Below are 10,834 nucleotides of genomic sequence, written 5' to 3'. Positions count from 1 at the left end.
GAAATGAAAGATAACATCTTGACATGTTGAATGTTTTAGAAACAGATCCATACCAGATAAAAATGCCAACCACTGTAATGGGGACCTCAGATAAGGGGAAACAGGACTGACTCTAACCACAATTCTTTGTTCTAAATTTCTTCCTGAGGGGCCTAGAGAGAATCATGCCCACAGGCCAAATCTAAACGCCTTTCTGCTGACCCCAGGTTTTTAGACAAAGCCCTACTTTATCCATTGCAAAGCTCTGAATCTACCTATGACCTGTAAGCCCCTGCTTCCAGGTAACCACCTTTTTGGGCCAAACCAATTATAACCTCCATGTATTGATTTATGATTTTGTAACTTCCACTTTCCTAAAGGGTACCCCTGCCATTAAAAACCCTGTCTTCCAGCTGGGCGCAGTGGCTCACGCCTGTAATCCCAACACTTTGGGAGGCCGAGGCGGGTGGGCTGAGGCAGGAGAGCCTCTTGAGTAGCTGAGATTACAGGTGCCCACCACCATGCCCAGCTAATTTTTGTATTTTTAGTAGAGGTGGGGTTTCGCCATGTTGGCCAGGCTGGTTTTGAACTCCTGACCTCAGGTGATCCGCCCACCTTGGCCTCCCAAAGTGCTGGGACTACAGACCTGAGCCATCGCGCCGGGCCTAAAAAAATTTTTTTTTTTGGGGGGGATACCAAATTTCTTTATTTGAAGGAATGGTACAAATCAAAGAACTTAAGTGGACGTTTTGGTACAACTTACAGAAAAGGTAAAGGATGCCCCAACATGCATGCACTGCCTTAGTGACCAGGGAAGTCACCCCATGGCTATGGGGAAATTAGCCTGAGGCTTAGCTTTCATTATCACTGTCTCCCAGGGTGTGCTTGTCAAAGAGATACTCTGCCAAGCCTGATTCGGGTGCTCCTATCTTGCGCAAGTTGGTCACGTGGTCACCTAATTCTTTGATGGCTTTCACCTGCTCATTCAGGTAATGTGTCTCAATGAAGTCACACAAATGAGGGTCATTTTTATCAGTGGCCAGTTTGTGCCGTTCCAGTAGTGACTGATTCACATTTTTTTCCAAACGCAATGCACACTCCATCGCATTCAGGCCGCTCTCCCACCCCAGTCCTCATAGTCTGGTTTCTTGATATCCTGAAGGAAGATTCGGCCACCTAGTTGTTCTACAGCTTCATCAGTTTCTCGGCATGTTCCCTCTCCTCATGAGATTGGTGAAGAAAGTATTTGGCAAAATTCTTCAGGGCCACATCATCGCGGTCGAAGTAGCAAGACATGGACAGGTAAACGTTGGAGGCGCAGAGCTCCAGGCTGATCTGGCGGTTGATGGCGGCCTCTCAGTCCTGGTGTTAGTTCCGGCGCACCTGCGAGGTGGACGCGGTCGTCATGGCGGAGGCTAAGGCCAGGCGGCGGCGGCGGTGGCTGCACCGCACAGGAGCGGCGGCGGGGGCCTTGGGGCGGTCCAAGGGCGCGGTGAAGAGGTGACGGAGGCCTGGCTATGGGCGGGATGGGGGACGAGGGCTGGGTGCCGTCCGAGCACTGTTGAAGCAGGAAACCCCGAAGACTGCGAAGAACATCTGGCCTAAAACATTTTTAAACAAGCAAGAAAGGATTCAGTTTACCACTCATAAATTTATCTGAAACTAATCCTGAAGGTTTTATTCCAGTGGGAAAAACAAAAAATCTAGCCAGGCATGGTGGCACATACCTATAGCTCCAACTACTCAGTAGGGTGAGGCAGGAGAGTCACTTGAGCCCAGGAGTTCAAGGCTAGTGTACACTGTGATCATGCCTGTGAATAGCTCCTATACTCCAGCCTGGCAACATAGCAAACCCTGTCTCTGAAAGAAAAAAAAAAGTAAGTCTGAGATGTTAAGAAAAGGGTTAGCCACGGGAGGAGGATTTGCTCCTAGTGTTACTGGATCTCCAACCTCCCCCACGCCATTTTTTCCCTTCCTTGGAGATCTAGATGGTTCATGTCCACAGCTGCCCTGCCCTGCTGATGGTTCTCTGGTCATTCCAACTGCGGCAGTCTCTCCCTGCCTGCCTCTTCTCAGGATGCCACCTCTGCTGCCAGTGTGGGTGGGTGGACGTGGTGCCCCCCCATCCTGCTGCTGCTGCTGTTGCCAGTTTCTCCCTCAACTGCTGCCAAAACACATCGTGTGTCTTTTTATTACTATAAATTGATTGATAAAAGTTCAAATATATGAACTTAAAAGTTCACTATTTAGCTCACAATTATATAATTACAAGTAATTAAAATTTTACTTTTTGTGAGTTTTATACCATAAAACCACTTTAAAAATAATTTTTCCTTAATAATAAAGTAATATATGCTCATTATAGAACATTTGAAAACAAAATTGCGGCCGGGCACGGTGGCTCAAGCCTGTAATCCCAGCACTTTGGGAGGCCGAGACGGGCGGATCGCAAGGTCAGGAGATCGAGACCATCCTGGCTAACATGGTGAAACCCCGTCTCTACTAAAAAAATACAAAAAAAAAAAAATAGCCGGGCGAGGTGGCGGGCGCCTGTAGTCCCAGCTACTCGGGAGGCTGAGGCAGGAGAATGGCGTAAACCCGGGAGGCGGAGCTTGCAGTGAGCTGAGATCCGGCCACTGCACTCCAGCCTGGGCGACAGAGCGAGACTCCGTCTCAAAAAAAAAAAAAAAAAAAAAAAGAAAACAAAATTGCTCCATTCCTGTTCATCAGCTTGCGGTACAAAAGGAAATCTCATTTGGTCAATATTAAATTAGATGGTTATATAGCCTGGGCACGGTGGTTGATGCCTATAATCCCAGCAGGTTGGGAGGCCAAGGTGGGTGGATCACCTGAGGTCAGGAGTTCAAGAGCAGCAGGGCCAACATGAAATCCCGTTTCTACTAAAAAAAAAAAAAAAAATACAAAAAATTAGCCAGGCGTGTTGGCGGGCGCCTGAAGTCCCAGCTACTCAAGAGGCTGAGACAGGAGAATGGCGTGAACCCGGGAGGCGGAATTTGCAGTGAACTGCGATCGCACCACTGCACTCCAGCCTGGGAGACAGAGTGAGACTCCGTCTCAAAAACAAAAACAAACAAAAAGAAATTATAATAAAAATTGAATAGAAACAATTTAATGTAGTTCAATTTACTGTACATGTGTTGTTGAACAATTTGAAGATTTCTTTCAGATACCCATGACACTTCAGAGTGTAACTTCTAAAAATAAGCTTGTGCTTCCCTACAAAACCCAAAATATAATTATTATACCTAAGAAAGCAATTCCCTAAAAAAACTAATATCAAGTCTATGTTCAGATTTCCCCAAGTGCCCACAAAATGTTTTTTATAGCCCTTCTTTTTCTGATTCAGAATCCAATCAAGACTGATGCATTGCACTTGATTATGGCTTCTTTTATTCTACATTAACCCCACATACCCTTTTGTTAAAAATGACATTGACTTTTTAAATTGATGGGGCCGGTTCTCTTGTAGAATGTAGATTGCCCTTTATTTTTTTCTGGACTATCTTTTCAAGGATGTTTGGATAAAACAGTCTTAGAAGGTGAAGACATCTCCCTCTGCAGCAAAGTAATTTAAAACCTTTCTATTGTAAAGAGCACATAAAATTTACCATTGTTAATTGTAGAGTTCAGTAGTGTTAAGTATATTCACATTGTTGTGGAACCCATCTCCGAAACCTTTTCATCTTGCAAAACTGAAACTCTGTACCCATTAACCAACACCTCCCCATCTCCCTCTCCCTCCAGCTCCTGGCAACCACTATTCTGGCTTTCTGTTTCTAGGAATTTGAGCACTTTAGGGAACCTCACATGAGAGAAATCACACAGTATTTGTCTTTTTGTGACTGGTTTATTTCACTTAGCATGATGTCCTCAAGGTTCACTCATGTTGTACCATGTGTCAGAATGTCCTTTGTAAGGATGAATAATGTTCCATTGTATATTTACAACATACATATTGTATGCTGCAAACATGCCACATTTTTCTTATCCATTCATTCATCATTAAACATTGGTAATGCTTCCATCCCTTGGCTATTGTGAATAATGCTGCTATGAACATGGCTGTACGAATATTTCTTTGAGATCCTGCTATCAATTCTTCTGGTTATATACCCAGAAGTAGAATTACTGGATCATATGGTTATTTCTATTCTTAGTTTTTTTGAGGCACCATCATGCTGTTTTTCACAGCACAACACCATTGTACATTCCCACCAACAGTGTACAAGACGGTTTACTCTGTCGCCCAGGCTGGAGTGCAGTGGCGTGATCTTGGCTCACTGCAACCTCCACCTCCTGGGTTCAAGCAATTCTCCTGATTCAACCTCCCGAGCAGCTGGGACTACAGGCACGTGCCACCACGCCCGGCTACTTTTTTGTATTTTTAATAGAGACGGGGTTTCACCATGTTAGCCAGGATGGACTTGATCTCCTGACGTGATCCACCCTCCTCGGCCTCCCAAAATGCTGGGATTACAGGCGTGAGCCACCGCACCCAGCCTAACTTGTATTTTTAGTACAGACAGGATTTCACCATGTTGACTAGGCTGGTCTTGAACTCCAGCCTCAAGTGATACACCCACCTCGACCTTCTAAAGTGCTGGGATTACAGGTATGAGCCACCGCGCCCAGCCTCATTGTGTTTTTGGTTTGTGTTTCCCTAATCATTAGTGAAGTGCTTGTGGGCATGTGTATATCTTCTTTGGGGCAATGTCTTTTCAGATCTTTTGCTCATTAAAAAAAAATTGAGTTGTTTTTAATTGAGCTGTAGGAGTTCATTGTATGTTTGTATATTAACCCCTTGTCAGATGTTTGATTTACAAATATTTTTTCTCATTCTGTGCATTGCCTTTTAACTCTGTTGATTGTGTTTTTTCATGCACAGATCAAGTCAGATTTTAACATTATATATTAGCTTCTATAATTTGATATTTGAACACTTTTTCTCATACTGATCACCTTGGTTTCTAATAATATCAAAATATTTGCTTTCTCCTAAAAATACACAAAATAGTCACAAAATCAAAGTGCTATATTTACTACCAAAAATAAGATACAGTATGAAGTTCAATATGTCTTTGAAATTCTTTTTGTCCTTAGAATATACAGTGGTAAGATGTATATCTTATACAGTATTCAAAATTCATTCAAAATTCTTGTCTCTGTGTGGCTATATTACCAATTCAATATAGAGTTTGGGTAATTCATTTATTTCAGTCTGTTTTTAATTTTAGTGTTTGCTTGGCTTTTCTTTTCTCTCCTTTTCTTTTGACATGGAGTCTCGCACTGTCACCCGGGCTGGAGTGCAATGGCATGATATTCGCTCACTTCAACCTCTGCCTCCCAGGTTCAAGAGGTTCTCCTGCCTCAGTCTCCCGAGTAGCTAGGATTACAGGCATGTGCCACCACGCCCAGCTAATTTTTTGTGTTTTTAGTAGAGATGGGGTTTCACTATGTTGGCCAGGCTGATCTCGAACTCCTGACCCTGTGATCCACCTGCCTCGGCCTCCCAAAGTGCTGGAATTACAGGCGTGAGCCACCATGCCTGGCATTGGTTTTTCTTTAAATATGTAAAATAGTTACATGGATTAAAAAGAAAATGAAGGCCGGGCGCGGTGGCTCAAGCCTGTAATCCCAGCACTTTGGGAGGCCGAGACGGGCGGATCACAAGGTCAGGAGATCGAGACCCTCCTGGCTAACACAGTGAAACCCCGTCTCTACTAAAAAATACAAAAAAACTAGCTGGGAGAGGTGGCGGGCGCCTGTAGTCCCAGCTACTCCGGAGGCTGAGGCAGGAGAATGGCAGGAATCCGGGAGGCGGAGCTTGCAGTGAGCTGAGATCGGGCCACTGCACTCCAGCCTGGGCGACAGAGTGAGACTCTTGTCTCAAAAAAAAAAAAAAGAAAGAAAAAGAAAATGTCTATAAAAATATATATTCAGAAAAGTTTTGCTTCCATTCCTATCTCTTTTACCCCATTCCCCAAACTCCTACCCCAGAGGTGGTTTATTTGACCTTCCAGTATATATTTATGCAAAAATAAGCTATATATTTATACGTTTATATTTATATTCTTATTTCCCTCCATTCCTTACACAAAATATAACAATACTGGAATCTTGAAGCACCTTACTTTAAATGCATGAATCTTAAACTCTCTTTCTACTTAAAAATATCTGCAAATAAGGGTCATAATAACCTCATGAACTTAAGAAATTGTTTGTTCTAAACAGTAAATTATGATTACCTATTTAAAAATAAGATGGAAATGAAGGATATTCATTGTATCATCATGGAAATGTATTACTATCTTACCTTTGTTGTTCTTATTCTCCTTCCCTGTCTATGGTAAATATACAGCTGCCTGAGAGAATGGATTTACAAGCCTATATTCCCATAGTACTTGGCTCATAAACCAGTTTCCCATTCATCTCATTGTTTTACAGTTATTTATATATCTTTTCCCCCAATAGTGTGTGAGCTCTGAGAGCAGGGAGCATATATCCTATTCTTTTTTGTATGTCAAGCCGCATGCTACAGGGGAAAGTTCATTGTCTTTGGAATCTTGGCTCTATCACTTCCCAGCTGCATGAGTTTGTGCATGTTACTTCACCACTGTGGACTTCAGTTTTCTCATTTACAAAAAAGTAATATCCTCTTGCAGGACTCTTGATAACACTAAATGAGACCGTGTAAGTAAAGGGCCCCATGAGTGATCCAGCATCCTCTGAGCTTCCAACGCTATGGGGCCAATATTTTGTTTGTTCCTAGATTCAACTTCCCTTTCCACTGTGACATTAGCTCTTTTGATAAATTCTACATACGTATTTGTTTATTGTCTGTATCCCAACCAGTCAAAACCACCATGATATGCCTGTACTTGCTCTATTGAGAATAGATGTTCTTTGTTTCCAATTTATAGCAAAGATGGAGTTAGTGTAGGGGGTGAGTTGGTAACATCTGTTTCACAACTCTAGGGAGCAACATTCTCACAGACCAGGGTGAAAGATGGCCCCTGAGACACTGTGCAACTTGACAGCCTGGCTTTCTATCCTCCAACCTACACACCTATCTGTTTCTAAGCCGTTTTTTACTACTTTTTCTTTACCTCCTCTACCTGTGCTTAGGAACTCATGCTTTCCCTTTAGCATCAAGCTTCTTGGAGAAGTTACTTACTCCATTGCTCCTCTTTTATTAGCAATTTCCTTCCTCTTTTCCATTCACTCTTCAATTAATTGCAGTCTAGCTTTTGGTTTCCCTAGATTGAAACACATTCCAGAAAAATCAGTTTAATTTCAAAGCCTTTGCACTTGCTCACTGAAACTTTTCATCGCTCTAAAACATTGGATTCATACCTCTCCCAACCCCAATTCCATATCCTCCTTACCTGATTTATTTTTTCAGAGCCCTTATTCAATACATTAAATCTTCACATATTTATTTGCTTATTGTCTGTGTTCCCTGCTAGAATGTAATCCTAGAAGGCAGGGATTTTCCTTTTTTTTTTTTTTTTTTTTTTTTGACACAGAGTCTCACTCTGTCACCCAGGCTGGAGTGCAGTGGCATGATCTAGGCTCACTGCAAGCTCCGCCTCCCAGGTTCATGCCATTCTCCTGCCTCAGCCTCCTGTGTAGCTGGGACTACAGGCGCCCACCACCACGCCCGGCTAATTTTTTGTATTTTTAGTAGAGATGTGTTTTCCCCGTGTTAGCCAGCATGGTCTCAATCTCTTGAACTCGTGATCTGCCCACCTCGGCCTCCCAAAGTGCTGGGATTACAGGCATGAGCCACCATGCCTGGCCAGGATTTTTATTTCCTATTTTGTTCACTGCTTTATTCCCAGTGCCTTGAATAGGAGATGCACCTAATGGGTGCTTCATGCATATTCACTGACTTGAACAAATAAATGCATTTTCTTATCTCCACATTCATTGTGTCCTTTTCCATGTCCTCCTTGACTTCGCAGGGACACTTGACACTTGCTTCCGTGTACTTCCATGACCACACTCTCTCGTGGGTTTCCTCCTGTTTTCATACCACTTTCTTATTTCCCTTTGCCAGCTTCTTTTCTTGTTACTCTTAAATATTGGCCTGTGTTGTCCTTGTTATCTTTCTCTTCCTATTCTATGCTTTTCCAGACAAGCTTCTCTACACTCGGGGATTCAAATACCACCCACAAGGTGAAAATTCTCAAGCATATATTTTCAGCTCTTGAATGTGCTCTTCCCATCATTGAAATGGCCCCTCCCGTCTTAAATCACAACACAGTTTTTTTCTCCCCAGACTGCTCTGTATTTAGGTTAACAACCAACACACAACTGATTCCCCAAGTCAGAAACTCAAGAGTCACCTTGAACTCCTTGCTCTCACCAGCACTCTGAAGCAGTAGGACACCAAGCTGCCCGTGTTATCCCGGCTCGCTCTCTGCCCACTGCACCATCTTATCATTTCTAGCTTGTCCTGTTTCACTCACTCTCTAAAATTCCCTTGCCTCTGTCTTGCCTTCCTCTAATTCATCCCACACGTGGCAGCCAGAGCATTCATTTAAAAATGCCAAACTGCTCATGCTTCTCCCCTTAAAGAGTTCCCCTTTTTGTGATTCTTAGCTGTCTGCAGAAATCATCCAAACTTCTTGGCACAGTATGGAAGGCCCTTCAAGATCTGTCACATCCTCTACCCTGACGTAAATATTCTGCGTGTGGTATGGACGACTTGTAATTCTTTAAAGAAGCCACACTCCTTCTTATGTCCTTTGTACGTGCTATTCCCAGTGTACTTTGTACATGCTGTTCCCAATGCACAGATGCTCTTCCATGCTTTGTCTATCTGGTGACTCCTACTCAGGTCTTCCCTGATATCCCCAGGCAGAAACAGAAGATTCCTCTGCGTCCTCTCCTACAAGTACCTCATTTACAGCACTGATTGCATTGGCAGGCATTGCTTTTCATATGTCTATCTTCCTCAAGCATCTGTGAGCTGCAGGAGGGAATAAACTTCATCCTAACCATCGTTTTGAACTTTTTTCTTGGCACAGATTGTTTATTCCAGTATATTAAGTTGAACAATAAAAATACTACTCTTCATCATCACCTCACATTTAACATGAAATTCTCATTTAAAATGTTCCCAAGATACTTTCTCGGTGGTCCAGCATTGGGTGGTTGTTATTCAGTGCAGAAAGGGAGATGCCACCTAAATGTGGTGGCAGAGTGTGGCTTGTCACCCACCAAGAAGCCCGAGTTATTGTCTCTTGACCTCTATGGACTTTGTGAGGCATTTAATCCTTCAGGCTTCAGTTTCCTTAACTAAAATGAGGAGCGGAATAACCTGAGTTCTGAGATTAAACAGAAAAGTGGAACTAAAGCCTCAGCCATACTCTGTTTTGGCAATCAATTTATAAGCTTTACCATCCTAAAATAAGCTCTGTGTATTTTGTGCAATTATAATTTTGTATATTCATTTAATGTGTACTGGAGTTGTAGGCAGTCATTTTATTATTTTCATTTTTATATTTTTTAGAGGCAGGGTCTCACATGTCATCCATCCTGGAGTAGTGGTTAGACCATAGCTCACTGCAACCTTGAACTACTGGGCTCACACAGTCCTCCTGCCTCAGACCCCTGACTACGGGCATGCGCCACCATGTCTGGGTAGCAATGAAATCTCACTATGTTGTCCAGGCTGGTGACAAACTCCTGGACTCAAGCAATCCTCCTGCCTCAGCCTTCCAAAGTCCTGGGGTTATAGGCATGAGCCACCACGCCCGGCCATAAGTGGTCATTTTAGATCCTAAATTCCGTAAGGGCCGAAGGCCGTTTGACTCTCCACATATGGTTGAGTAGAGTACCTGCACTCCATATGTATCGGCTTAACTGACTTGTATAGTGTTCAGAACACCTTCATAGCAATTTCGGAAACACAAGATGAGAAGCAGATTTGCTGTGATTTTAGTTATAAATAGCAAGGAAAAAATGTTTTTCTCCTGGTAAATGAAAGGCACCAGTTTATCCAAAGGACTGAGAAAGGATACTGATGCCTTGATCTGCTAAGTCCAAATCCTTTTGGTAAAATAGGGGTGGACAAATGGAAAAACCTGCCCTAGATGCCTTTGTGATATTTTCGTAATGCTCAGAGTAGGTGCTCTGTAAATACCTGTTGGATGAATGTTGCGTGACTGCAGTTCCTCTGTAGTTTTAAAGAGTTCCTAAGAGCAGCTAGCCATATCCCTTAATCGTACCTTTCTGCTGACAGCAGCCGGCTGTGTATGCTGTTAGTACAGTTGCGAGATGATGAAGCAGGAGAGAGGTCAATTCTGAATAAACATCTAGGAATTTAGTAAGAGAAGTTGAGCAAAGAGCTGCATAAAACAGCTGTGGATACCAGTTAATGTAAACTTCATTCAGCTATACTAACTTTTTGAAAAACAAAGGCTGATGCCTGGTTACCTGAGCACTGACTCAGGCCCACAGGTGAATTTTGGACAAAACATTTTATTTTGAATTATTTTTTGATGGGCCAATACAATCCAGTTTTCCAGAGTTTCTAACACTCCCTATTATCTGGCTTTACTCATTTACATAACCTGTGAATCTCCTGAAACATCTTCCTGGTTTAGAGGAAAATTGAAACTAGAAAGAGAAATCTTTGGATGGCAAACTGGTCTGAATTTACAATTTAGTTTTCAGAATTGGTTTAACCAAGCTTTCAGAGCGGATGGGCATGTTTCTTTATCTGATTTGTCTTAAAGCTTTGTTTAGTGCTACGATCTGTGAAAGACTTAAAAAAGAAGGGCTCATGATGAGTAATTGTCCAGGGCCCCTTACAGATAGGCATATT

The 10,834-nt window shown here is 42.8% G+C and overlaps 1 long non-coding RNA gene and 1 pseudogene across 1 annotated transcript in view; both read right to left on the bottom strand.

Moving 5' to 3' along the window:
• Nucleotides 1-10,834, bottom strand: part of LOC126940490 (uncharacterized) — a 247,711-nt gene that overhangs the window by 123,563 nt on the left and 113,314 nt on the right. The gene's annotated exons all lie outside the window — the stretch shown is intronic.
• On the bottom strand, nt 178-1,394 carry LOC126940474 (ferritin heavy chain-like; annotated as a pseudogene).

The sequence above is a fragment of the Macaca thibetana genome, chromosome 17 (assembly GCF_024542745.1).
Source record: "Macaca thibetana thibetana isolate TM-01 chromosome 17, ASM2454274v1, whole genome shotgun sequence".
Classification (NCBI taxonomy): domain Eukaryota; kingdom Metazoa; phylum Chordata; class Mammalia; order Primates; family Cercopithecidae; genus Macaca; species Macaca thibetana.
Note: the sequence above shows the minus strand (reverse complement) of the source record. Positions and strands in the feature narration are given on the sequence as shown.